General features: G+C 35.5%; 1 non-coding gene across 1 annotated transcript; it reads left to right on the forward strand.

The window, feature by feature from the left end:
• The first annotated feature begins 17998 nt into the window (after positions 1 to 17998).
• Positions 17999 to 18105, forward strand: LOC141710036 (small nucleolar RNA R71). The gene has a single exon (XR_012570578.1). It is a non-coding gene; the product is annotated as a small nucleolar RNA R71 (small nucleolar RNA).
• Positions 18106 to 26842: the final 8737 nt, after the last annotated feature.

Raw genomic sequence — 26842 nt, forward strand, 5'->3', positions numbered from 1 at the left:
CTCTCTCAGAATTCTTAAGAGTTTTTCCTCATCACTACCTGAAAGGTCAGATGCAATAATCACAGGCAAAGTAGATGCATCACCTAAAAAAACATACCTAAAGTATTCAGGTAATGGTTTAAGCTCAAGTATAGGAGTTTCCTCAATAGATGGTTTGAGGCGCTTTGGAGATTTGTTCAGCTCCTCCATTCCAAGAGATTCAAAAGGTATATCCATCTTCCGCTTTCAGGTAGAAGCCTTTAGATATTGCAACTACTCATCACTCTCATCATCTTCATTATCTGAATTCCCCCACAAGGCCTTTTCTAATGCATCAGACCTTAGCAATTGATAAAGTTCTGAAGTAACCACAGAATCGACCAACTCCACTTCTAAGCACTCCTCATTTTTTGTAGGGAATTTCATGGCATTGAACACATTGAAAGTTACATCCTGATCCAGCACTCGCATGGTGAGCTCACCCTTCTGCACATCGATCAAGGTTCATCCCGTATCCAAGAATGGTCTTCCCAAGATTATGGGAATCTTCTTATCCTCCTCGAAATCAAAAATTATAAAATCGGCAAGGAAGATGAGTTTTTCCACCTTGACCAGACATCCTCCACAATGCCTCATGGATATGTAATAGAACGATTGGCTAACTGCAAGGTTATATAAGTCGGCTTTGGATCAGGTAAGTCCAACTTCTTGAAGATTGACAAAGGCATCAGATTGATGCTATCTCCCAAGTCACATATGCATTTGTGAAATGACACTTTTCCAATGGTGCAAGGAATAGTGAAGCTTTGGAAGCAACTTCTGTTATAGCACATCACTGCATTCCTCCGTAAGAGCAACAGTCTATAAGTCATCAAGCTTCACTTTCCGAGAAAGAATACCTTTCATAAACTTCGCATAACTAGGTATCTGTTCAAGAGCTTCAACGAAAGGTATGTTGATATAAAGTTTCTTGAACACCTCTAGAAATTTCTCAAACTGTTTATCCAGCTTTTTCTTCTGCAGCCTCTTAGGAAAAGGAGGTGGAGAATAGATCTACTTCTTCCCTGTATTACCCTCAAGAGGAGTGTGTTCAACAGTAGTCTTCCTTAGTTCCCCTTCAGCTTCCTCCTGCACTTCTTCTTCAGCCACAACTTCTTTATCCGAAACTTGAGAGTGTTTGGGATTCGCAACCTTCCCAAACCTCAATATAATTTCCTTTACTTGTTCCTTAGCTTCCCTCTTTCCTGGAACTTCAGTGTCACTAGGGAGTGTACCAGGTTGACGATCTAGCAAGACATTGGCAATATGTCCAATTTGATTTTCCAAGGTCTTGATAGAAACCGATTGGTTCTTGCACATGAGCCTCAACTCCTCCAATTCAGATTTTTTATTACACTGCTGCAGCTGGAGTTGTTTCTTGGTGCGTATTGTGGTTGCTGAAAACTAGGAGGGTTGTACTGCTTTGTTGAATACTGCTGATAAGGCTGTTGAACCACATTCTGAGAATTGCTCCAACTAAAGTTAGGATGATTGCGGTTGTTGGGATGATAGGTGTCTGGCACAGGCTGCTGCGACCTCTGTAAGTTGCTCACGAACTGAGCTAATTCACTAGAAATAGCATACTTGTAACGTCTAGGAAAATTACGTCTGTATTATATCATAATTATAATAAATTATGTGTGTTAATGTGTCATTTATATATAATTAGCTGTAAAACCCTAATTGCTATGTGTTACGTGCTTCTGTGTCATCCAGGTATTTTTAAGGTATTTTTCAGATATTTTATTTTGCATTTATAGCTTTCATATCAAAAGTTATACGACCCGAATCATGATTTTATAGCTGATGTTTCCAATAAAATAATGGGCCTTATTTTTCATCAAACGGCTCGTGAAAAATAACTTTTCCAGGCCCCATTGGGTGTTAAAAACCCCATAAAAATCACATTTTTATTTTTATAAAATTTTAGGACTTTCATTTATACCATTTCTTTTTATTTTGGCATTATTCACAATTTTTGGGAAATTTTGGCATATATATTGTATATATAAAATATTTATAAATTAGGGCCAATTAAGGGCCCTAATTTATAAAATATTTATAAAATATTTTGAGTATATAATTTATACTCAAAAATTATAAAATTAAGGGCCAATTAATTTTAAATCTTAAATTTAAATGATGTAGAATTAGGGCCTTAATTTTAATTAGGAGTATTAATTTTACTACAATAAATAGCTTGATTATTAGTAATTAATTAATTAAAAATCAGAAAAATTCAGAAATTTCCCCAAATTTTCAGAATTAGGGTTCTTGAGTTCGTGGATTCAAGCAGCGATTTCATCGTGATTCTATTACTCAAATCGTTCACGTAAGTAGTCAATCGAAAGCTCTTGAACTTTATTCTCAGATTTTGCTATCAATTTCATGTTTAATTGCATCATTTTTCAATTTAATTTTTAGGTTTTATACCCGAATTTAGGTATTTTGATTCCTGTGATTGTTGCTTGAATTTGATACTTGATATACTTTCCTGAGGATTGTTATAGTCGATTACAACTGGAATTATCATCAAATGATACCCGTATAATGTAATTCGAAGAGCAAGATTTTCATGAATTTTCTGTTAATTGTTGTGTTATGTGGATTGATTGTTGGTTTGTTAGACGATAGGGGTTAGATTGCCTAGGTTACGAACTTCGTTTTGGTGTATTGATATTGAAGTTTGGTATACGATCGCGGTAAATCGTTGTTTGGCCAGGAAAACGCCGCCGGCGGGCCGTCGATTAGCCGGACAAGCTGGAGCAGCAACTGGGCGTAGTTACGGTTGCAACGACGGGAAAGAGGAGGTTATGTTGATGGGGTATTGTGGAAGGGAGGATCGAAACGGTGAAAGGATGAGGGGAATTGGGTCGCCGGATTTTTGGCCGGTAAATAGGATTTATGTGTATTATGTGGTTAATCGAACCTTTCTTGTTAATAAATAATAAGCGAGTCAATTATAAGCGTATGGGTAGGCAATAGGAACGATGTAAAGTCGGTTCAAGACGCAATTGAAGTACGAAATGACTAAACCAGTCTATTTCTCTAACAGAAGCTAAGCCAGCAAGGCAGATTGAGCCGGTAATAGACGAAGGTGACATATTTGAAGTGAGTCGCGCAGAAGGGAAGTTTTTCCCCTATTCTAATTTCAGAATAGTGATATTTCTTTAGATTCATATCACGCTTGCACTCTTTTAATTCTTGTTCATAAACACTGATACACACTTGTTATTCTCTTGTTCATATTTCATTTCGATTCTTGATTTCTCCTTTTTCTTTGAATTCCTTAATCATATTCCAACTTTTACACACACATATTGGTATATTCTAGTGATTAGAATGTATCAAAGCATACCGATTGTTCTGGATGCTACTTCATGGACTAGATAGTGATATTTTGGGGATTAAGTGTTACTTAATCCTAAAGACCGGGACATAACCGGATCCTTGAGTTGGGCCGTAGAGCCTGGATACCCGACTGGATATATATAGGGAGATATATATATATACACTGTATCATGGCTGATCAGCAGGATATAGGTGCGAACTTATGTACAGTTTAGTTCGTTTGTACTCGCCAGCAGTGACCTTCTTTCTATTCTCGCGGGGTGACATCTTTACAGATGTAGCCAGATTACCGATTCATTTAAACTGCTGTAATACCTTTTATATTTTGCGGACTTATTGAGCAATTTTTGGCTCACCCTTTTTTGTGTTGTTATTCACCTTATTGTTTTCAGTTAAGAAGGAATATGAAACCCATCAGGACTCGAGTGCTAAAGAAGCGGGTCAAGCCTCAGGATCCTCTCATACCCAAGGTATTGATCCCAATCTAAGAAGAAAGCTTTGAGTTTCTCGAGCAGGTGGAGTGTAGATAGTTAGTGTGTGTGTTTGAATAAAAGATGAAATTAGTTTAAAACTGGTTAGACAATGGTTTTTAATAAAGAGAGTTCGTAAGATTATAAGTTGGTTTGTAATAAAGTAGTTAGTGGTTCTTATTTTCATACTTCAACCTAAAAAAGATCTTGGTTAGTGTTAAAGGGGTTTAGATATATTTCATTATTATTGTTATTCAGATTGTACAGGTTTGGTGATTAGCTAGTAACCCCAAGACTTATACCCCGTATCTGGAGGGCGTTACAGGTTTGGCATCATAGCTGTAGGTTTGGTCCCTGAAAACAAGAACATTAGGATTAGGATAAGATAGGGAGATCATATAAGATAGGAATAGTTAACTAGGAAGAGTAGTGTTAGAATTTAGATAAGATTAGGATAAGAAGGTATTAGTTCTAGGAATGATTTAGTGACCTTTCTTTTCTTTGGTATATTATCAGATGGCATCGTCAGGATATTCAGGTTCATCTGAGAGGACAGTTACAGGACCAGTTGCACCAGTGGTTCCACCAGTGTCTGAGTTTATGTTTCCACCTCTTCCACCTCCTCCACCATTGCCTCAGGAGCCAGCACCACCAGTGCCAGGGATAGTTCATGATCCTGTACAGATGTTTGATCCGCTAGAGTTCTTTGAGCCGATGCTTCCACATCCACTTCCAGTAGAGCATTAGTTCATTCCAGGGATTGAGCTAGAGCTTCCACCACTAGCAGTGTTACCTCCTATTCCGGTACATGCTCCAGAGCCAGAGATATTCCAGATGGTTCCAGTTGAGGGTATGGGTAAGCATGAGGTAGAGTTACAGTTGGGAGCCCCATAGCAGGGTACTGCAGGGATGTAGAGGGTTCACTCACAGGAGTCAGTAGGACATATTGCACAACCACACATGATATCGTATCATGACTACAGTGTTATGAGAGATGACGCTGAGTATTTGAGAGCCCAGTGTAGAGAGATTATGCACTTGTTTGAATTGAGAGACCGAGGACCATTAGCCGCACTACAACCAGATAATATGATGAGACAGAGGTTACAGTCTACCCTGATGAGTGCTACATGGGAGTTAGATGCTTTGACACATGACGGGTCGCCTTCATTTGCAGAGTTTTTTAGGATTTTCCGTCTTGCATAGACGTTGGTTCAGGTACTCCGAGACGAGTTGAGGCGTATACCGCCAGGATTTTGAGATTCTGACTACATGGGACTGATGTATTGGATATGACTGATGTACATAGATGCAACTAGTATGGTAGTAGTGTATGTGTGTAGTAGTTAGCCTGACTTGTAGCAGTAGCCATGACCAGCAGAGCGAGACTTTTTGTATACCAAGCATTCACACCTGAAGCTGGTGTTAGATATATATAAAATGAACTTTTTCCAAATTTCCTTTATTTAAATTTTAGTCTTTACAGTTTTAAAGCATTTACCTTTACTTTACCGTTTTACAGCTTTTCGTATTTTAAATTTTATAGAAAAGAGAGAGAGAGAGAGAAGAGAACAATCATTTCAGTTAACTGTTTATATTTCTTATTTTTATATTAAGCAAACTGTTTTCTTTATCCGAACCATTATCTAAATTTTGTTAATACAGGACAAATTGTTTTCTTACCTACTATTAATTATTTAATACAATGTTAAAAAGAGATCACTTGTTTTATTATCCGCAAATGGCACCCAAGGGAAATACTAGGACCGAGACTTTCAACAGCAACTTCGAAGAACAGACCTATGATACCATGACCCAAATGTTCCATCTGATGCAACAACAGATGATAATGATGCAACAACATATGCAGCAACAACAACAGCAGATTCAACAACAAATGTTACAATAGCCACCGCATCTCGAACCCCAGATACCACCAGCTATACCTATTGTTACTTTCAAACAATTTCAGTCGGTTAAGCCTCCAGAATTTGAGGGAACCACAGATCCAATTAAGGCTACCACTTGGTTAAAAGAAATAGAGAAAACATTCGCACTTGTGAAGGTAGGTGAAGATCAGAAGACTAATTTTGCTAGTTACTTGTTGAAAGGAGAAGCGGACTATTAGTGGGAATCTAAGAAGGCCTTAGAAGGTGAAGACGTTATTGTTTTGGATAGGTTTAAAGAATTCTTCTTAGAGAAACATTTTCCTCGCTATGTGAAGAATCAAATGCAGATTAAGTTTTTGGAGTTGAAGCAGGAAAATATGTCCGTGACAGAGTATGAAGCCAAATTTACTGAGTTGGCTAGGTTTGTTCCTGAACAAGTTGATACTGAAGAAAAATGAGTCCAAAGAATTTAAGAAGGATTACGACCATGGATCCGTGGACAAGTTGTAGTTTTTGAATTAACGATTTATACCGCCGTGGTCCAGAAAGCCTTAATTAATGAGAGAGAAAGCAAAAGATCTCAAAAGGAAAGAGGACAGGGAAGTTTTCAAAGCCGCTCCACCAGGAAGCCGGGATTTCAAGCCCGAAAAAATTTGAATTTTAAAAGGATAGGACAAGGTACCCAGAAAACAGGTAATCATTTCCAAGCTCCCAGCCAGCAGGGAATTGTCAGAGTTCCAGTGCCGTATTGCAAGACTTGTGGATGAAAGCAGATGTGACGTATTTCAAATGTAAGCAGAAAGGGCACTATTCTACCGAATGTCCAACGGGAAAAACAGAAGTTACTTGCTACCAGTGTGGAAAGAAAGTGCATATCGCCAGAAACTGTAAAGGATCAGCAATGACAGCTTGCATTCCTAAAGTGTTGGCATTACCTCATCCACCGCCGCCTTATCAACCCAGAGCAAGGACTTTCAACATGACAATGAAAGAAGCCGTACAGAATCCTAGTGTAATTGCATGTACGCTTTTGGTGAATTTAGTAAATTCAAAAGTACTAATTAATTCTCGAGCTACACGTTCATTTATTTCTGAAGAAATCCTTGATAAGTTACATTACAAAATTGAATGGTTGGGTGAGACGTTAATTATAAAATTAGCGAATGACGACCAAGTTCCAGTAGATCGAGTATGTCCAGCGTGCGATATCGAAATATCCGGACATCATTTCTCCGTAGACCTGATTCCTTTTAAGTTAAGAGAATTTGACGTTATTTTGGGAATGGATTGGCTAGCTTGTCATAATGCTCAAATCGATTGTGCAAACAAGAAAGTAAAATTGCAAACTACGGAAAATGCAACGATAATATTCAGAGGCAAAAAACAACGAAAGAAATTTCTGACAATAATGCAGACCAAACGCTTGCTTCGATAAGAATGTGAGATGTATATAGCCTACGTGTTAGATACTGAGAAGGGAAGTCCCAAATTAGAAGATATTCTAGTTGTATGTGAATTTTCAGATGTCTTTCCAAATGAACTTCCAGGATTACCGCCAGACCGAGAAATTGAATTTACGATTGACTTAGCGCCAGGTACAGAACCAGTTTCGAAAGCTCCGTATCGAATGACACCAGTCGAAATAAAACAATTGTCGATGCAATTGCAAGATCTTCTAGACTGAGGCATCATAAGACCCAGTCTATCCCCGTGGGGTGCACCGGTATTGTTCATAAATAAGAAAGACGGTAGCATGCGACTATACATCGATTATCGGGAATTAAATAAGCTGACTATCAAGAATAAATGTCCCTTACCGAGAATCGATGACTTGTTTGATCAACTAAAAGGAGCCGCATGGTTTTCGAAGATAAATTTGAGATCGGGCTATCATCAATTGAACATTAAAGCTGAAGATATTCCCAAGACTGCATTACGTACTAGATATGGACATTATGAGTTTCTTGTAATGGCATTCGGTTTGACCAACGCACCAGCAGCATTCATGGACTTGATGAACAGGGTATTCAAGAGGTACTTGGATAAATTCGTGATTGTATTTATTGATGACATCTTGATTACTCAAAGACGGAAGAAGAGCATGCTGAGCATTTGAAGATTGCTTTGGAAATTCTAAGGAAAGAACAAATGTACGTGAAGTTTTCAAAATGCGAGTTCTGGTTGAAGGAAGTACAATTTCTAGGACATATCAACAGTAGAGAAGGCATTCAAGTTGATCCGGCGAAGATTGAAGCTGTGTTGAATTGGGAAAAGCCGAAGACATCAACCGAAGTTCGAAGTTTCTTGGGATTGGCAGGATACTATAGAAGATTTGTCAAACATTTTGCGAAAATAGCAACGCCACTGACCAAGTTAACTCGAAAAAGTGAAAAGTTCGTATGGAGTGACAAATGCGAAGAAAGTTTCCAAGAGCTGAAGAATCGGTTAGTAACCGCACCGGTACGTGTTATGCTAGACGAGCATGGAAATTTTGTCATTTACAGCGACGCTTCATACCACGGATTAGGATGTGTACTAATGCAACACGGTAATGTCATTGCATATGCCTCACGACAATTAAAACCTCATGAACAGAAGTATCCTACACATGATCTAGAGTTAGCAGCGATCATATTTGCATTAAAACTTTGGAGACACTATCTTTACCGTGAAAAATGCGAAATCTACACAGATCATAAAAGTTTGAAGTACATCTTTACGCAGAAGGAACTTAACATGAGGTAACGCCAATGGCTAGAATTGATTAAAGATTATGATGTTACGATCAGTTATCATCCAGGAAAAATGAATGTTGTGGCAGATGCGCTGAGCCGGAAAACAAAGACTAAATTTGTTAATTTCATGTGAAGAATTAGCTAAGGAATTTGACAAGTTGGAAATCGAGATCCGTATTTCCAATGAATCTACTGAAGCTATCTACGCGATGACTTTCCAACCAGAATTATTATAAAAGATTCGACGATGTCAAGAAGAAGTGATGGGTCAAGATGATGACTTAAAAGGAGAAGAAATCACAACCCAAAAAGATAATGAAGGAATTCTACGCTTTGCATCAAGAATCTGGATCCCTAATGTGGCAGAACTGAAGGAAGAAATATTGCGAGATGCGCACAGTTCAAAATATTCCATTCATCCGGGAAGTACGAAAATGTATCATAGTCTGAAGGAAAACTTTTGGTGGCCAAACATGAAGAAGGATAGAGCAGAATGGGTAAGCAAATGTTACACCTGCCAGCGAGTTAAAGCGGAACATCAACGTCCGAGTGGAATTCTGTAACCATTGGATATTCCGCAATGAAAATGGGAACATCTAGCGATGGATTTTATAGTAGGACTTCCAAGGACTAAAGCAAATCTTGATACGATATGGGTAATCATTGACAGACTAACAAAGTCGGCACATTTTCTACCGATTAACGAAAGATTTTCACTTGACAAACTAGTGCACTTATATCTCAAGGAAATTGTGAAGCGACATGGAGTTCCAATATCTATCGTGTCTGATCGAGATCCCCGATTCAATTCAAGATTTTGGAGACAATTTCAAGAATGTCTTGGAACCAAATTAAATATGAGTACCGCCTATCATCCGCAAACTGATGGGCAAACTGAAAGAACTATCCATACAATCGAAGACATGTTGCGAGTTTGTACGATTGATTTCGAGGGAAGTTGGGATGAGAAGTTACCTTTAGTTGAATTTTCTTACAACAACAGCTATCATTCAAGCATTGGAATGCCGCCTTACGAAGCGTTATATGGAAGAAAATGCAGATCACCCGTGTATTGGGATGAAGTTGGAGAATGCAAGATTTTAGGTCCAGAATTGATTCAACAGACTAAAGAAAAGATAGAACTTATTCGAAAGCGACTGAATGCATCGCATAATAGGCAACGTAAATATGCAGATCAAGCTAGGAAGGATATGGACTACCAAGAGGGAGAGCACGTGTTACACAAAATATCGCCATGAAAAGGATTGACCAAATTTGGCAACAAGGGTAAATTGAAGCCACGATACGTCGGACCATTTGAAATTTTGAAGAAAGTGGGAAAAGTTGCTTACGAGTTAGCCTTACCGCCTCATATGCAACATATTCACAATGTGTTTCACGTGTCGATGCTTAAGCGATATAATCCTGATTCTAGGCATGTAATAGAATATGAACCGGTAAATATCCAACCTGATTTGTCTTTTGTAGAACAACCAGTAAGAATTTTAGATCGGCAAGAGAAAGTGTAGAGAAATAAGTCTGTATCTCTAGTGCGAGTTTTGTGGGGAAACCCAATGGGTAAAGAATCAACCTGGGAACTTGAGAGTGAGATGTCAGAGAAATATTCTCATTTGTTTTATTAGCAAGATTCTAAGGACACAATCCTATTAAGGGGGAAAGGACGTAACGTCTGGGAAAATTATGTTTGTATTATATCATAATTATAATAAATTATGTGTGTTAATGTGTCATTTATGTGTAATTAACTGTAAAACCCTAATTGCTATGTGTTACGTGCTTATGTGTCGTCCAGGTATTTTTAAGGTATTTTCAGATATTTTATTTTGTATTTTTAGCTTTCATATCAAAAGTTATACGACCCGAATCATGATTTTATAGCTGACATTTCCAATAAAATAATGGGCCTTATTTTTTATCAAACGGTTTTTACCATCGCATTATTCTGAACATCTAGCTATTTTATAAATTTTCCCGTTTCGTGCAAAATGACTTTTCCGGGCCCCATTGGGTGTTAAAACCCCCGCAAAAATCACATTTTTATTTTTATAAAATTTTAGGACTTTCATTTATACAATTTCTTTGTATTTTTGCATTATTCACAATTTTTGGAAAATTTTTGCATATATATTGTATAAATACAATATTTATAAATTAAATTTTAATACTCAAAAATTATAAAATTAGGGGAAAATTAATTTTAAATGATGTAGAATTAGGGCCTTAATTTTAATTAGGAGTATTAATTTTACTACTATAAGTAGCCTGATTATTATTAATTAATTAATTAAAAATCAGAAAAATTCAGAAATTCCCCAAATTTCCAGAATTAGGGTTCTTGAGTTCGTGGATTCAAGCAGCGATTTCATCATGATTCTATTACTCAAATCGTTCATGTAAGTAATCAATCGAAAGCTTTTGAACTCTATTCTCTGATTTTGCTATCAATTTCATGTTTAATTGCATCATTTTTCAATTTAATTTTTAAGGTTTATACCCGAAGTTAGGTATTTTGATTACTGTGATTTTTTCTTGAATTTGATACTTGATATAGTTTCCTGAGGATTGTTATAGTCAATTACAACTGGAATTAGCATCGAATGATACTCGTATAGTGTAATTCGAATAACAAGGTTTTCATGAATTTTCTATTAATTGTTGTGGTAAGTGGATTGATTGTTGGTTTGTTAGACAATATGGGTTAGATTGCCCAGGTTACGAGATTCGTTTTGGTGTATTGATATTGAAGTTTGGTGTACGATCGTGGTAAATCATTGTTTGGCCGGGAAAACGCCGCCGACGGGCTGTTGATTGGCCGGAGAAGCTGGAGCAGCAGCTGGGCGTAGTTACGGTTGCAACGACGGGAAAGAGGAGGTTGTGTTGATGGGATATTGTGTAAGGGAGGATCGGAACGGTGAAAGGCTAAGGGGAATTGGGTCGTCGGATTTTTGGCCGGAAAAGTCGCCGGTGCTGGGTTCTGGGCAGCCGGTCGGCCTCTTCTTCATCGACCCGAGTTGACCGGGGTTGATCATGAAAAGCCCCAAATCAGTTTCCTGTTTCTGTTTCTGGATTTTTAATATTTAATTATATTTTATAAAATTAAAAATTAGTTTTATTAATTATAAAAATCAAATAAAAATTAGTTTTAAATCCTGAAAATTATTATAATTAATTTCTATATTATCTTATTAATTTAGAAATTCGAAATTGATTATTTATTTAATTATTTATCTATGTATTTATTTATTATTCAATAATTAAATAATTAATTAATAAATAAGGTTAAAAATATATCGAATAATAGGATTAACGATTCGATAATTAATCGAATAATACGAGTAACTCGTATTTATACGAGTGGTTGACCGATAAGTTGGATTATTATCCGAGCGTTAGTCTATTTATTTAAAGAATGTCGTAATAGTTATTTGTATTGAATAATTATTCGTAAATGATCAATTTAGTTGTATAATTAGTAATAAATCGTGATTAATTGTAATTAATTCTAATAATTAAGGATTAATTATTTTAAAATATAAAAAATAGTAAATAATTATTTAAAATATATTTAAGGTTTATTTAGTTATGTTTAATTAATTATTAATCAAATAATTTTCAATAAATCATAATAAATTCGTTTTAATTCCAAAAATTATGGAAAAATCATTTTTAGTCCTGTTTTTTTAAATATTTATTTTAAAAAAATTTTAGGGTTTAAAAATTTGTAATAATTATTTATATTGAATAATAAATTGATTTATCTGTATTTATTTGATATTAATTAGACCGTTAGTCCAATTCGAGCGAAACGAAATCCCTTAGATTCAGAAAAATGAATTATTTTCATTAAAAATAATATTAAAACCTAATTTCTTCTGGAAATTAGTTGACCTTTATTATTTATTTGAGTATAAGCCGAATCGCATGCCGAGTCAAGTATGATAAATCCCGAAAAATAGGAAACGAGTCAGATAATGATTAGTTAAGCGATCAGCGAGTCGAGTTTGATTCTAAAAATTATTTTTAACTACAAAAATGATTATGTGGCTTATGTGCTTATGTGTATTATGTGGTTAATCGAGTCTTTCTTGTTAATAAATAATAAGCGAGTCAATAATAAGCGCATGGGTAGCGATATAAAGTCGGTTTAAGATGCAATTGAAGTACGAAATGACTAAAGCAGTCTATTTCTCTAACAAAAGCTAAGCCAGCGAGGCAGATTGAGCCGGTGATAGACGAAGGTGACATATTTGAAGTGAGTCATGCAGAAGGCAAGTTTTTCCCCTATTCTAATTTCAGAAAAGTGATATTTCTTTAGATTCATATCACGCTTGCACTCTTTTGATTCATGTTCATAAACAATGATACACACTTGTTATTCTCTTGTTCATATTTTATTTTAATTCTTGATTTCTCATTTTTCTTTGAATTCCTTATTCATATTCCAATTGTTACACACATATTGGTATATTCTGGTAATTAGAATGTATCAAAGTGTAACACCCCCAGATCCGGGGTCGGGGATCCGGGTCGTCACGAGTTCCATTTCCCTTAACAACACCCAATCTTAATAAATAATCAACTACTCTGTACTTTGACCCCACAATAAACACACACACCACAAGTTATAGTCTCAGAGATGAATATCCAAAAATAATCACAAGTCGTTTTATTCCACAATTATATGCGAATACACCTTAAACAGGTTTCTGAATAAATTTACATTTCTTTGCCATTATTACAATTCATAAATATACATAATCTGATACATCAAAAGTTGAAAGCCTAGCCTATTGGTAGTTCCTACCTCAGCTATGGCGGTATCAGTGCTTATAGAAAACTGCGGAACGTCTCCTAACCTCTTGCGAATCGGAAGCTTGGTCCGGTTCATCTTGTCTATCTGATGTTGTGTGATGAAAGAAGAAAGCAAGGGTGAGCAGCAAGCCCACCAAAATAATATGTGTAATGATTAACAATATATGAGCCTTCTCATAGTACTCATGAAAGTCTTGGTCAAAAGAAATGAACCAAGTTTGATATCTTAATGCGATGAAGTCGCAAAATATTCAGTATATATACATATATACTTTTCAAAATATTGGAAGTCCTCTTCCATGCATAATATACACAAAATCCCAGTGTATAACTGTATATATAAAAAAATATCGTTGCAAGGTGATCTCATACATCTAACCTTGTCTCAACGTTTTTCTGAAAATCTTTGTCATTCATAAGACAATTATTAACTAGATATAAGTTTAAAAGATGAGGTTACCAAATACCCCAATATACTTATATCTTTCCCAATACTACTTGAACTATCACCGTTCAAGTTATAACCAGTTTCAAAAGTTCATCACATAGATGAGACTACAAGACAAGATTTGAATAGATTCAATCTTTGAAATATTATTGAATGAAATAAAGTTACGAGATACTTTATTTAGTCCCGATATATATATATATATCCGCATATATATCTCTTTAAACATTTCCTGGAACCTCTGTTATATAAAGTATGAACAGAGTTTGAAACATCCAATGAATTTTGGAAAGGAAAAGAATTTTGGCATAAACCAGATATCTTGCTGATCAGGCAAAGATACCCATAAGTAACCTTTTCTACTAGTAGATGGACGAATTCCCCACTGGTCATCACCCTGGCCGCATTAGGACCTATGCTGGACTGCCACTCAGCCACTTATGTATTTGATGGACTCCCACTGAGCCACTTACACTATCATGGACGCCCACTGAGCCCATGTTGCTTATGCCGACTCAATAGATGGACTTACTTCCCGAACGTTGGGTAAGTAATCAATTCATTTACCAAAACTGCAACCTTGTTGCGAATATAAAATACACCACAGAGCCGGATCCCTCAGGTTTTAAGCGAGTATTTAAATCCCCTTAAAAAGGAAGATCTTAAATATAAAAATGAGTTTTGGGATCCGCTCTAACTTTTAAAAATCATTTTGAAGACTCGAAAACACTTTATAGAGTGTTTGGAGTAAAGCTGATTTAATGAAGTAAATCAGTCCCCAGAATATTTAGAAAATGACTGAATATTATTAATTAAAAAATATTCCCATAAAGAATAATCTTTATAAAAATAATTGAAGTAGAAGTATTAAAATTTATACTTGAAACGAGTATTAAATAACCAAAGATATACTTATATGAAAGTATTATCTTCATTTGAATAACCGAAAATAAGTTTGATTATCGAAACATTATTCTTTAATAAAATACAGAATATATCTCAGCAAATAATCGGAGTCATAGATCCTCAAATGAATATTCAAATAATATTCATTAAATAATATAAACTGAGTCATAAGTCCTCGAATGAATATTCAAATAATATTCAAATAATAAAATAAAAGGAGTCATAAGTCCTCGAATGAATATTCGTAATAATATTCATTAAATAAAATAAAGTTTAAAGTTATCGAATAAACCTTATTCGATTAATAGTTTGGAAAACTATAACCATATATATATATATAAATATATATATATATATATATATCCATATCCATATATATACAAAATCTACTCGGGATCCTCGACTCCCGGTTTTAGAAAATTTTTTTCACCTTTGGGTCCCTACACTAAGGGTATATGCAAGATACCGCTATCCTCTAGCATAGGTATTATCAACTGAACCAACAGATATATATTTCAAGAATATGAAATAGGCATGCATATATACCATATCACATGCTACAATATATCGCAAGAATTGCTAATAACAATCATGCACTTATCACAAGATAATGCATATACATATATTTACATCACAACAACAGTATAACGGGTAGAAAACTTGCCTGAGCGACTTGGGGTGAAAAAAGGCTCGGGACGAGTCTGGTAACCTATAAACAACAAGTAAGTTGGAATTAAACCAAAATCACTTGTAAATCTATACTTTAACTAACTTAGACTCTAACGCTTGTTTTGCGCTCACTGATTTGCTTAAGTCACTCAGGTACCCTCGGCTCCACCATTTTTAATAATTTAACCTTTACGAGTTTTAAAGCGATTCCTTCGCGAGTGTCTTACCAACTGCCTAACACACTTACCATAAATGTTTCATACATTAATTAACCCTTTTTGGTCTTTAACCTATGTTTCAAAGTAAGGCGAGGGAAAAAGTTTCGTTCGCGAAACGCCGTTACTTGAAACGGTCGTTTCTCCTAAACCGTGCATCGGAATCGAACGAACTACATATCAAAACGAAGCTCGTAACATGAGCTATCTAAACATGGCAGTGGTCATAATCTAGCAGGGGGTTCTTTTAATCAAAACCACAACATTTACCATTCCATTTCACTACCATTCCAAATCCCAAACTCTAAATCACAACAACAAGCTACAATATCATCCTACCAATTAAAATCATCTTATAATACATAGGGATCTAGGGTTTGGAGATGGTATACCTTCCTTGAAGTGGTGGGATGAGCTAGGAAGCCTTAAGAAGCTTTGAGAAGTCTTAGGAAAGCTTGGATCTTCAAGAAAAACAAGAAAACTTCAAGTAAAAAAACTTGAAAACACTATTCATAGTCTTCTTCTTTGATTAAATGGAGAAGATTGAGAAGGAATTGATGGCTTAAACTCATGGTATAGCCCTAACTAAGCATGAAGATGATTAGGGAATTTACTCACCAATTTAGGAAGCTTGGATCTTGAATTTTTGAAAATTCTTGCCTAATGAATAGTAAAAAGCCGAGAGCTTCAAGAACAAAGCCTTGGTTGCTTTTTGATTTTTGATGAAAATGATTTTTCTTGACTTGGTTGCTTGGTTTTTGTGCTTGTTTTAGTCAATTACCTTCTTGCCCTTGAATTTGTGTGGTTACAAAGCCACCACACCTCCTTCCTTCCCATGTCATGCTTATGTCACCTTGCACATGTCATAATGCTCCCACTTGTCCACACCTTGTGGTTTGATGATGTCACAGTCCCTGGCTTCTTGTACAAGCTTGTCTCTTGGTCACTTATTTGTTTTACGGTTCGCTTATCTTTCGTTCTTGTTTATCGTTTGAGGGATCATACCCGGGATCTTATTACTTAGGTTCCCTTAACCTTTCTCAATATATTGTATTCCTTCTATGATCCTCTCCTATAATCCTTTAATTTAAATCCTTTTTATCCTGTTACCTTATACTCAATTCTCTCCGTATCTTGTGGATTTCTGGGAAAAATCAAAGTGTTCGGAATTGGATTCTGACGATCTTTACATACACTTATATACCACATAGAGTACTAATAATATCCCATAAGATCAATAACAGAACCCCTACATAGCGTGGCATGAAAAGTTTTCTCGTTCAGCAAAAACACTATTCATAAGGGTTTCAAAATTTCTCAAAAATTGGGGTTATTACACAAAGCATACCGATTGTTCTGGTTGCTACTTCATGGACTGGATAGTGATATTTTTGGGATTAATTGTTACTTAATCTTAATGATCGGGACATAACCGGATCCTTGAGATGGGCCGTAGAGCCTGGGTACCCGACTGGATCTATCTAGGGAGATATAGATCTGCACTGTATCCCGGATGATCAGCAGGATATAGGTGCGAACTTGTGTTCAGTTTAGTTTGTTTGTACTCGACAGCAATGGCCTTCTTTCTATTCTCGCGGGGTGACATCTTTGCAGATGTACCCAGATTACCGATTCATTTAAACTGCTGTAATACTGTTTATATTTTACGGACTTGTTGAGCAATTTTTGGCTCACCCCTTTTTTTGTTGTTATTCACCTTATTGTTTTCAGTTAAGAAGGAATATGAAACCCATCAGGACTCGAGTGGTAAAGAAGCGGGTCAAGCCTCAGGATCCTCTCATACCCAAGGTGTTGATCCTAATCCAGGAAGAAAGCTTTGAGTTGCCCGAGAAGGTGGAGTGTAGATAGTTAGTGTGTGTTTGAATGAAAGATGAAATTAGTTTAAAACTGGTTAGAAAATGGTTTGTATTAAAGAGAGTTTGTAAGATTTTAAGTTAGTTTGTAATAAAGTAGTCAGTGATTCTTGTTTTCATACTTCAACCTAAGAAAGATCCTGGTAAGTGTTAAAGGGATTTAGATATATTTCATTATTATTGTTATTCAGATTGTACAGGTTTGGTGATTAGCTAGTAACCCCCAGCCTTATACCCCGGATCTGGAGGGCGTTACAATACTGGTCAGTCTCGTGCGCACCAACACAAAGCTCACAGACACTAGTGATCTGATTAACTCCATAATTAGCCAAATAATCTACCTTCATCGTCAAAGCTTTAACCTAAGCAGCTATAGCAGTAGCTGCATCCACTTCCAGAATTCTGGCTACCTTCCCTGAGGTAGTCTCTGAGTAGGATTCTAGTACTCATTAGCAACCATCAGTTCAATCAATTTATAAGCTTCATCATAGCTTTTAGCCCACAAGGCTCCTCCTGATGCTGCATCAAGCATGTGTCTAGAAGTAGCACCGAGACCATTATAGAAGCAGTTAATGATCATCTAGTCAGGCATCCCATGATGAGGGCACTTCCTAAGCATCTCCTTATAGCGATCCCAAGCCTCACATAAAGATTCTCCAGATTGCTGAGCAAATTGAGTAAGTGCATTTCTGATTGCCACAGTCTTCTCAATAGGAAAGAATTTAGTTAAGAACTTTTGAGCAAGATCCTCCCATTTGGTGATAGACCCTGTGAAGGGTTTTTAGCACATAAACGCAGCGAACACGTAAATTTAAATCTTAAAAAAAATGAAACCCTCTGCAGGATCCATGCGAAAAAATAATATTTAATTTGTAGTTCAGTGTGTTTACCTTAAGAAGCTTTACGTTAATGGAAAGATGGAGGTCTTTAATAGCGATCCAAGAACGATGAAAGGAGATCCTTGGATGCTGCTCCTCAAGTGTGAAGCACTCCACCAGTATCCACCAAGAAAACGATGTAATGAAGGAGGAGGAGATGGAGAGAATTAGGGTTTTGTAAATCTTTTTGGTTGAGGCAAAAATAGGGTTTATAATAGTATATTTATAGGCAAAATTTTCAGCTGAAAATTTTCCATAAAATATTATTATTATTAACCCTTTATTATTCTCATTAATAATTAAAACACCTTTTAATTATTAATCCTTTTTCTAAACACTTTAGAAAAAATTTCTCTCTCTCGATTTAATTTCGAAAAATTAAATTCTTAATTAATAATATTAAGAACCTTTTTTTAATTAATTTATAATCAATTAAATCTCATTTAATCAATTATTAAATTTTCTAATTAATTATTTATTTCATAAATAAATAATTATCAGCCATTATTAATTAATTCCTCCACCATTAAATCATTCTCTTTTATGGTGTGACCCTGTAGGTTCAATATTAAGCCGGTAGTAGAAATAAATAATAATAAAACTATTTTATCATTATTTATATAAATTCTCTAATTCATTAAATATGATTAATTAATTAATCATATTTACTCTACATCGTGAGGGATACTTCTCAGCATATCGCGACTATCTCGATAATACGAATTCACTGCTTAGAATACCAAGAACCTATTCAGTGAGTAATTACCGTACAATTAATTCCTTCTACCCAGCAATGTCACGATTAAATACAAGGCATGGAACTTGTGTCAAGCCTATCTTATTTAATCACTTGCTTTTCCATTCACTATGCTTAGTTCTATTTAATGTAAATTAGAAACTCCTTTCTAATTTCATTCACTCTGGCCAGAGATTCCTTAACTGACATAAGTGGATCAGCATTGAACATTCTCTTCCTACACTGAAAGGGGTATATCCTTTATTGATCATACACTATCTTCGTGTACAAATTCCTATACCCAGTAGAGCCCTTATAATTATCCCTTGAGACTAAGAACTAAACCAAAGCATAGTTCAGTGTACACAAGATGACTATGATGATCTCAAGTCTAAGGATACTTGTACAACTATCACTATGTGAACAACTGCTGACACATGACTGAACTCCATCAGTTGTTCAACTGTGTAAGTCATGTTCAGTGAACTTATTCTATAATAAGCACCTAATACTAGCTATAGTGTCACCACACAAATGTCTATGAGAACAGACATCCTTCATAATGAACCAAGCATAGTATGTACCGATCTTTGTGGATTATTAATTACCAGTTAGTAATCCTACGACCAGGAACTATTTAAGTTTAGAGTTATCATCTTTTAGGTCTCATTATTATTATCTTATCACAATCCATAAAAAACTTTACTCTAAACTGTGGTATATCTTATTTAAACATTTAAATAGATAGAGCCCGCAATAATAACAAAACAAGCCTTTTATTAATATCAATGAAATCAAAACAGATTACATAAAAGTTATTCCTAAATCCTCATACATGATTGGACTTAGGACATATCTCTTTCAATCTCCCACTTGTACTAAAGCCAATCACTCTGGTATCTAATACCCATCTTGTCTTTATGATGATCAAAGTGACTCTGAGAAAGTGGCTTTGTGAGTGGGTCTTCTACGTTGTTATGTGTGTCAACTCTCTCGACGTTGACATCTCCTCTTTCAACAATCTCCCTAATCAGATGAAAGCACCGCCGGACAGGTTTGGAATTTTTATGAGACCTAGGTTCCTTGGCTTGTGCTATTGCTGCGTTGTTATCACAATACAACACAATAGGCTCTTCAACGCTAGAAACAACTCCCAACTCAGAAACAAATTTCCTCATCCAAACGGCTTCTTTTGCAGCCTCACTTGCAGCTATATATTCTGCTTCCGCTGTGGAGTCAGCCGTTGTAGACTGTTTGGAACTCTTCCAACTAATCGCACCACCATTCAGAGTAAACACGTACTCTGACATGGATTTGCTATCACTTTCTGATTGAAAACTAGAGTCAGTATAACCCTCTATTTCAACTCATATTCACCACCAAAAATAAGAAAAATATCCCGAGTCCTTCGCAAGTATTTAAGGATGTTTTTTACTGCTTTCCAGTGGTCTTCACCTGGATTGGACTGATATCTGCTCGTCACACTAATTGAATAAGCAACATCAGGCCTTGTACACAACATCGCGTACATGATATATCCTATTGCTGAAGCATAAGGAATCTTACTCATACGCTCTCTTTCCTCAGGTGTCTTAGGAGACATTTTTTCGGAAAGGGACACTCCATGGCTCATCGGTATGAGACCTCTTTTGGAGTTTTCCATGCTAAACCTTTTAAGCACTTTCTGGATGTATATACCCTGGCTAAGACCTATCATTCTTCTAGATCTATCTCTATAGATCTTTATACCGAGAATATAGGATGCTTCTCCCAAGTCCTTCATGGTTTGATAGCCATACTTTGACTGATTGTAGCATCGGTATATCATTTCCTATAAGAAGTATGTCATCCACATACAATACAAGAAATGTTACCACGTTCCCACTAACCTTCTTATAGACACATGGTTCATCTATATTTTTGATAAAACCAAACTCTTTGCTTGTCTCATCAAAACGGATGTTCCATCTACGAGAAGCTTGCCTTAAACCATATATGGTTCGCAGCAACTTACACACTAGGTGTTCATTTCCCTTGGAAAGAAAACCCTCTGGCTGTGTCGTATACACTTCCTCCTCAAGTTCCCTATTGAGGAAGGTTTTCACGTCCATTTGCCAGATCTGATAGTCGTAGTAAGCAGCAATCGCAAGCAAAATCTGAATTGATTTTAACAGGGCTACAACTGAAAAAGTTTCATCAAAGTCAATGCCTTGCCTTTGTTTGAATCCTTTTTCCACGAGCCTGGCCTTATAGGTCTCCACCTGGCCATCTGCTCCAATCTTTCTTTTGTATACCCACTTGCACCCAATAGGCTTAACACCTTCCGGCGCCTCAACCAGAGCCCATACTTGGTTGGTATATATAGATTTCATTTCGGATTTCATGGCAATATGCCATTTCTCTGAGTCAACACTACTCATAGCCTCATTATAGGTCACAGGGTTGTCATCATCAATGATTGACAACTCATTGTCATTCTCAATGACAAGGCCATAATACCTCTCAGGTTGGTGAGACACTCTCCCTGTCCTACGAATGGGCTGTTCCTCAGAAGGTTGTTCAGTCTGAACAGGTGTTTCCACTTGATCCATAGTAGTTTGTGCTTCTTAAACTTCATCAAGTTCAATTTTGCTCCCACTGTTTCCTTCAAGGATAAACTCCTTTTCCAATAAGGTAGCATGTCTGGAGACAAACACCCGATGATCGGTGTAAAAGTAATACCCCAAAGTCTCTTTAGGATATCCCATAAAATTACATTTTACGGATCGAGATTCCAGCTTATCTGGGTTAACTTTCTTGACATAAGCTGGACATCCCCAAATCTTAACGTGTTTAAGACCCGGTTTCCTTTCTTTCCATATCTTATATGTTGTTTGGGAAACAGATTTGGAAGGCACCTTATTCAGTAAATATGCTGAGGTTTCCAATGCATAACCCCATAGGAATACTGGAAGATTCGCATAGCTCATCATGGACCGAACCATGTCTATCAAAGTTCGATTTCTCCTTTCAGATCCCCATTTAACTGTGGAGTATATGAAGGAGTCCACTGGGAGACTATACCATTTTCTTTGAGATAATCTAGAAACTCTCCATTCAAGTATTCACCACCTCTATCTGATCGAAGAGTTATAATACTGTGTTTGGTTTGTTTCTCCACTTTATGTTTATATTCTTTGAACTTTTCAAAGGCTTCATACCTGTGTTTCATCAAATACACATATCTGAATCTAGATCTATCATCGATGTAAGTAATGAAGTACGAAAATCCACCCATGGCTTGCATAGACATTGGTCCACATACATCTGTGTGTACCAATACTAGCAAATCTGCAGCCCTCTCTCCATATTCACTAAATGGAGCTTTGGTCATTTTACCCAATAGACAAGACTCGCATGTAGGATATGATTCAAAATCAAAGGGGTCAAGTAACCCTTCCTTATGCAATGTCTGCAGTCTATTTTCACTAATATGACCTAGCCTACAGTGCCATAAATAGGTCAGATTTTCATCATCTCGTTTTCTTTTATTAGTTTGTTCAATCTGAAGTAAATCATGCTCTACGTCACATACATACAGACCATTATTTAAAATGCCACGTCCAAAAAGAACATTATCCCTAAGGATAGAACAATCATTATTCTTAATAATAAATGAAAAACCATCCACATCCAACATAGGAATAGAAATAATATTCCTCACAATAGAGGGAACGTAATAACAAATATTCAAAATAATAGTCTTGCCCGTGGGCATATGTAAACTAAATGATCCTACAGATATGGCCGCAACCCTTGCTCCATTGCCCATACGTAGAATCACCTCATCTTTTTCAAGAGTCCTACTTCCCTTTAGTCCTTGCAACGAATTGCAAATATGAGAACCACAGGCGGTATCTAATACCCAAGTAGAAATTTACCTTAGTGACATATTAACTTCGATCATGAACATGCCTGAATCAGAAGCGGTAGTCTTACAACCCTTCTTCTTCTTCAATTCTGCAAGGTAAACCTTGTAGTTCCTCTTCCAGTGCCCCAACTTGTTACAGTGAAAACAAACAGCTAAATTAGGACCAGTCAACTTGTGAGCATCTAGTATGCTCCGGAGTGATAGTGTAGAAGACATGACGAATATAGTAAATCTGTAAATGATAAACACATAACAACACTTAGCAAATATTTAATTTCATTTCAAAACACTATATGAATCGGGTCTTTATTCATAAGTGTCTCCCATTAGTTTATCTAATTTTTTCAACCCCCTAAGTGAAAATTAAGCATTCATAATGCTTGTGGGAATAGGGATCCTACATTCCATCACACAACCTCGGCTGTGGCACGAAACATCATGTGATGTTCAATACGTAGACAACTCTTGTCAATTACATCTTATGTTATTTCCTAATATAAGTTTAGCCTCTTGAATAATTGAGTCACGACTGTGGCATGGCAAACTCAATATTCTAAGTGAAGTCTAACCCAACATTTCGTACAATTGAATCAGTCTCCAATGGCCCACGGCTGTAGCACGTACCGACCTTTAGATTCTAATTTAATGTACACATCTCTATGTAATAGACAAGTATTTCTTATTTCGAAATAAAAGCCCTCGGCTGTAGCACGAAACGACAATGATTTAAAAATAAGAACCACTTTCTACCATATTGGAAGGCTATGACCGACACAAGCCCGTTGTGTCATTGGTCAATTACTACTTGATATTATTTAATTTTAGAGAGATTATATTACGTTCCAATCATAATCATATTATAAAGAGATTCTTCCTTTTAAATTAAATATTTCAAATCAATAATCGATAATCAGATGATTCCCAGATCGGGTGGAGCATTGTCAAGAAGCGTCACTTAATAACCCTTTCTTAGAGATAGAAATCTATTTTTCACAGAATCATCCTTTCTCTCAATATTGAAAATTCATATTCAATTACGTGTTTCATAAACACAAGAATCTCATGATCGTATTCATAATATTTATTGTTAAGGCAAGAAACGATTCCTGTTCTAGATTTTCTAGAGCACGCCTTATATTTATTTAAGTTCACCTAAATCTATCATCGCATGGTAAACATAGGCATATATCTCATATATAAAATTAAATAAACAAGTAAATATAAAGTGCAATAAAGTAAATGTGTTTGGTTATGGCCCCATCCTATGTGATCTTTATCAAGCTCATGATAAAGATCAAGGTCAATCTAATATGGTGATGGAAATAAATACAACTACTTATTACATAAGTCTTCTTCTTTGTTTAAACTTCTTGTATGCCTCGTCTTCTTCTTTGTATCACCTCCACTGGATAGCATTCTTGAGTCTTCAATTACATTACATGATTGAAAGTAAAACTAATCTAATGAACTTACAAGAATAACTCGAGTTACATTCGAGATTTATGATTACAAAGATTGACGACATGCAAGTCGTATTTAAAACCAAAACCAAAACCATTACACTAAGGTCGAAAGGCCATAACCATCCACCATGCTCATAAAACACATAAAAGCATGTTAAAACACATAATCTGATCTTAACATATCATATTATCCATGATCTAATCATAAAAAGAAAATATGACAAAAATCAGAAAAATCAGAATCAAATCAGAAAAACAAGAATCACTGTTTACGGGCAGTAAACGACGTCAAACGCCTTACAGACGAGTCGTTGATAGCTTTAGCTATCCGTTTTGTTCAGACGCTCGTTTATCTATGGAATAGGGTATTTTTTTACGTAAATCGGACACCAGACCCAGATTTTAGCAAATCTGCAGCAGCCATAAATCATAATTATGCATAAATCATGTATATATCAGTATATATACAGATTACATAATCATCTTATAATTATACAACTCACATGAATATCATATATTCAAAACCATACATATATAAGCATATTATATCAACATCAAATCATGGCGAATCATGTACATGCTCATATATCGAAAACAGTTAAACACATAAACGAATTGAAAACTTTTCGCAAGTAGCTCTGATGAAGGGTTTTTAGCACATAAACGCAGCGAAAACATAAATTTAAATCTTAAAAAAAACGAAACCCTCCGCAGGATCCATACGAAAAAATAATATTTAATTCGTAGTTCAGTGTGTTTACCTTAAGAAGCTTTATGTTAATGGAAAGATGAAGGTCTTTAATAGCGATCCAAGAACGATGAACGGAGATCCTTGGCAGCTGCTCCTCAAGTGTGAAGCACTCCACCGGTATCCACCAAGAAAACGATGTAATGAAGGAGGAGGAGATGGAGAGAATTAGGGTTTTGTAAATCTTTTTGGTTGAGGCAAAAATAGGGTTTATAATAGTATATTTATAAACAAAATTTTCAGCTGAAAATTTTCCCATAAAATATTATTATTATTAACCCTTTATTATTCTCATTAATAATTAAAACACCTTTTAATTATTAATCCTTTATCTAAACACTTTAGAAATAATTCTCTCTCTTGATTTAATTTCCAAAAATTAAATTCTTAATTAATAATATTAAGAACCTTTTCTTAATTAATTTATAATCAATTCAATCTCATTTAATCAATTATTAAATTTTCCAATTAATTATTTATTTCATAAATAAATAATTATCAGCCATTATTAATTAATTCCTCCACCATTAAATCGTTCTCTTTTATGGTGTGACCCTGTAGGTTCTATATTAAGCCGATAGTAGAAATAAATAATAATAAAACTATTTTATCATTATTTATATAAATTCTCTAATTCATTAAATATGATTAATTAATTAATCATATTTATTCTACATCATGAGGGATACTTCTTAGCATATCGTGACTATCCGGATAATACAAATTCACTGCTTAGAATACCAAGAACCTATTCAGTGAGTAGTTACCGTACAATTAATTCCTTCTACCCTGCAATGTCACGATTAAATACAAGGCATGAAACTTGCTTTCCCATTCACTATGCTTACTTCTATTTAATGTAAATTAGAAACTCCTTTCTAATTTCATTCACTCTAGCCAGAGATTCCTGAACTAACATAAGTGGATCAGCATTGAATATTCTATTCCTACACTGGAAGGGGTAGATCCTTTATTGATCATACACTATCTTCGTGTACAAATTCCTATACCCAGTAGAGCCCTTATAATTGTTCCTTGAGACTAAGAACTAAACCAAAGCATAGTTCAGTGTACACAAGATGACTATGATGATCTCAAGTCTAAGGATACTTGTACAACTATCACTATGTGAACAACTGCTGACACGTGAGTGAACTCCATCAGTTGTTCAGCTGTGTGAGTCATGTTCAGTGAACTTATTCTATAATAAGCACCTACATACTAGCTATAGTGTCACCACACAAATGTCTATGAGAACAGATGTAATAACCCCAATTTTTGGAATTTTTGAAACACGGATGAATAGTAACTTTTGCTGATGATGCTGATTAAGGAAAATTATCAGACCACGCTATATAGGAGTACTGTTATGGAAATTCTAAGATCGTATTAGTATTACATAAAGTAAATAAGTGTATGTAAAGATCGTCAGAATCCAAATTCGAACACTTTGATTTTTCCCGAAAATCCACCAGATACCGAAAGAATTGAGTATAAGGTAAAATGATTAAAAGCATTTAAATTCAAGGATTATAAGAGAGGATCATAAAAGGAATATAATGTATTGAGAAAGGTTAAGGGAACCCAAGTAATAAGATCCCGGGTATGATCCCTCAAATGATAAACGAGAACGAAAGTTAAGCGAACCGTATAACAGTTCAGCGGTCATTAGCCAAGTGATTAGGAGTTAATCAAAGAG

This window comes from Apium graveolens, chromosome 2, assembly GCF_009905375.1.
Source record: "Apium graveolens cultivar Ventura chromosome 2, ASM990537v1, whole genome shotgun sequence".
In the NCBI taxonomy this organism is placed as follows: domain Eukaryota; kingdom Viridiplantae; phylum Streptophyta; class Magnoliopsida; order Apiales; family Apiaceae; genus Apium; species Apium graveolens.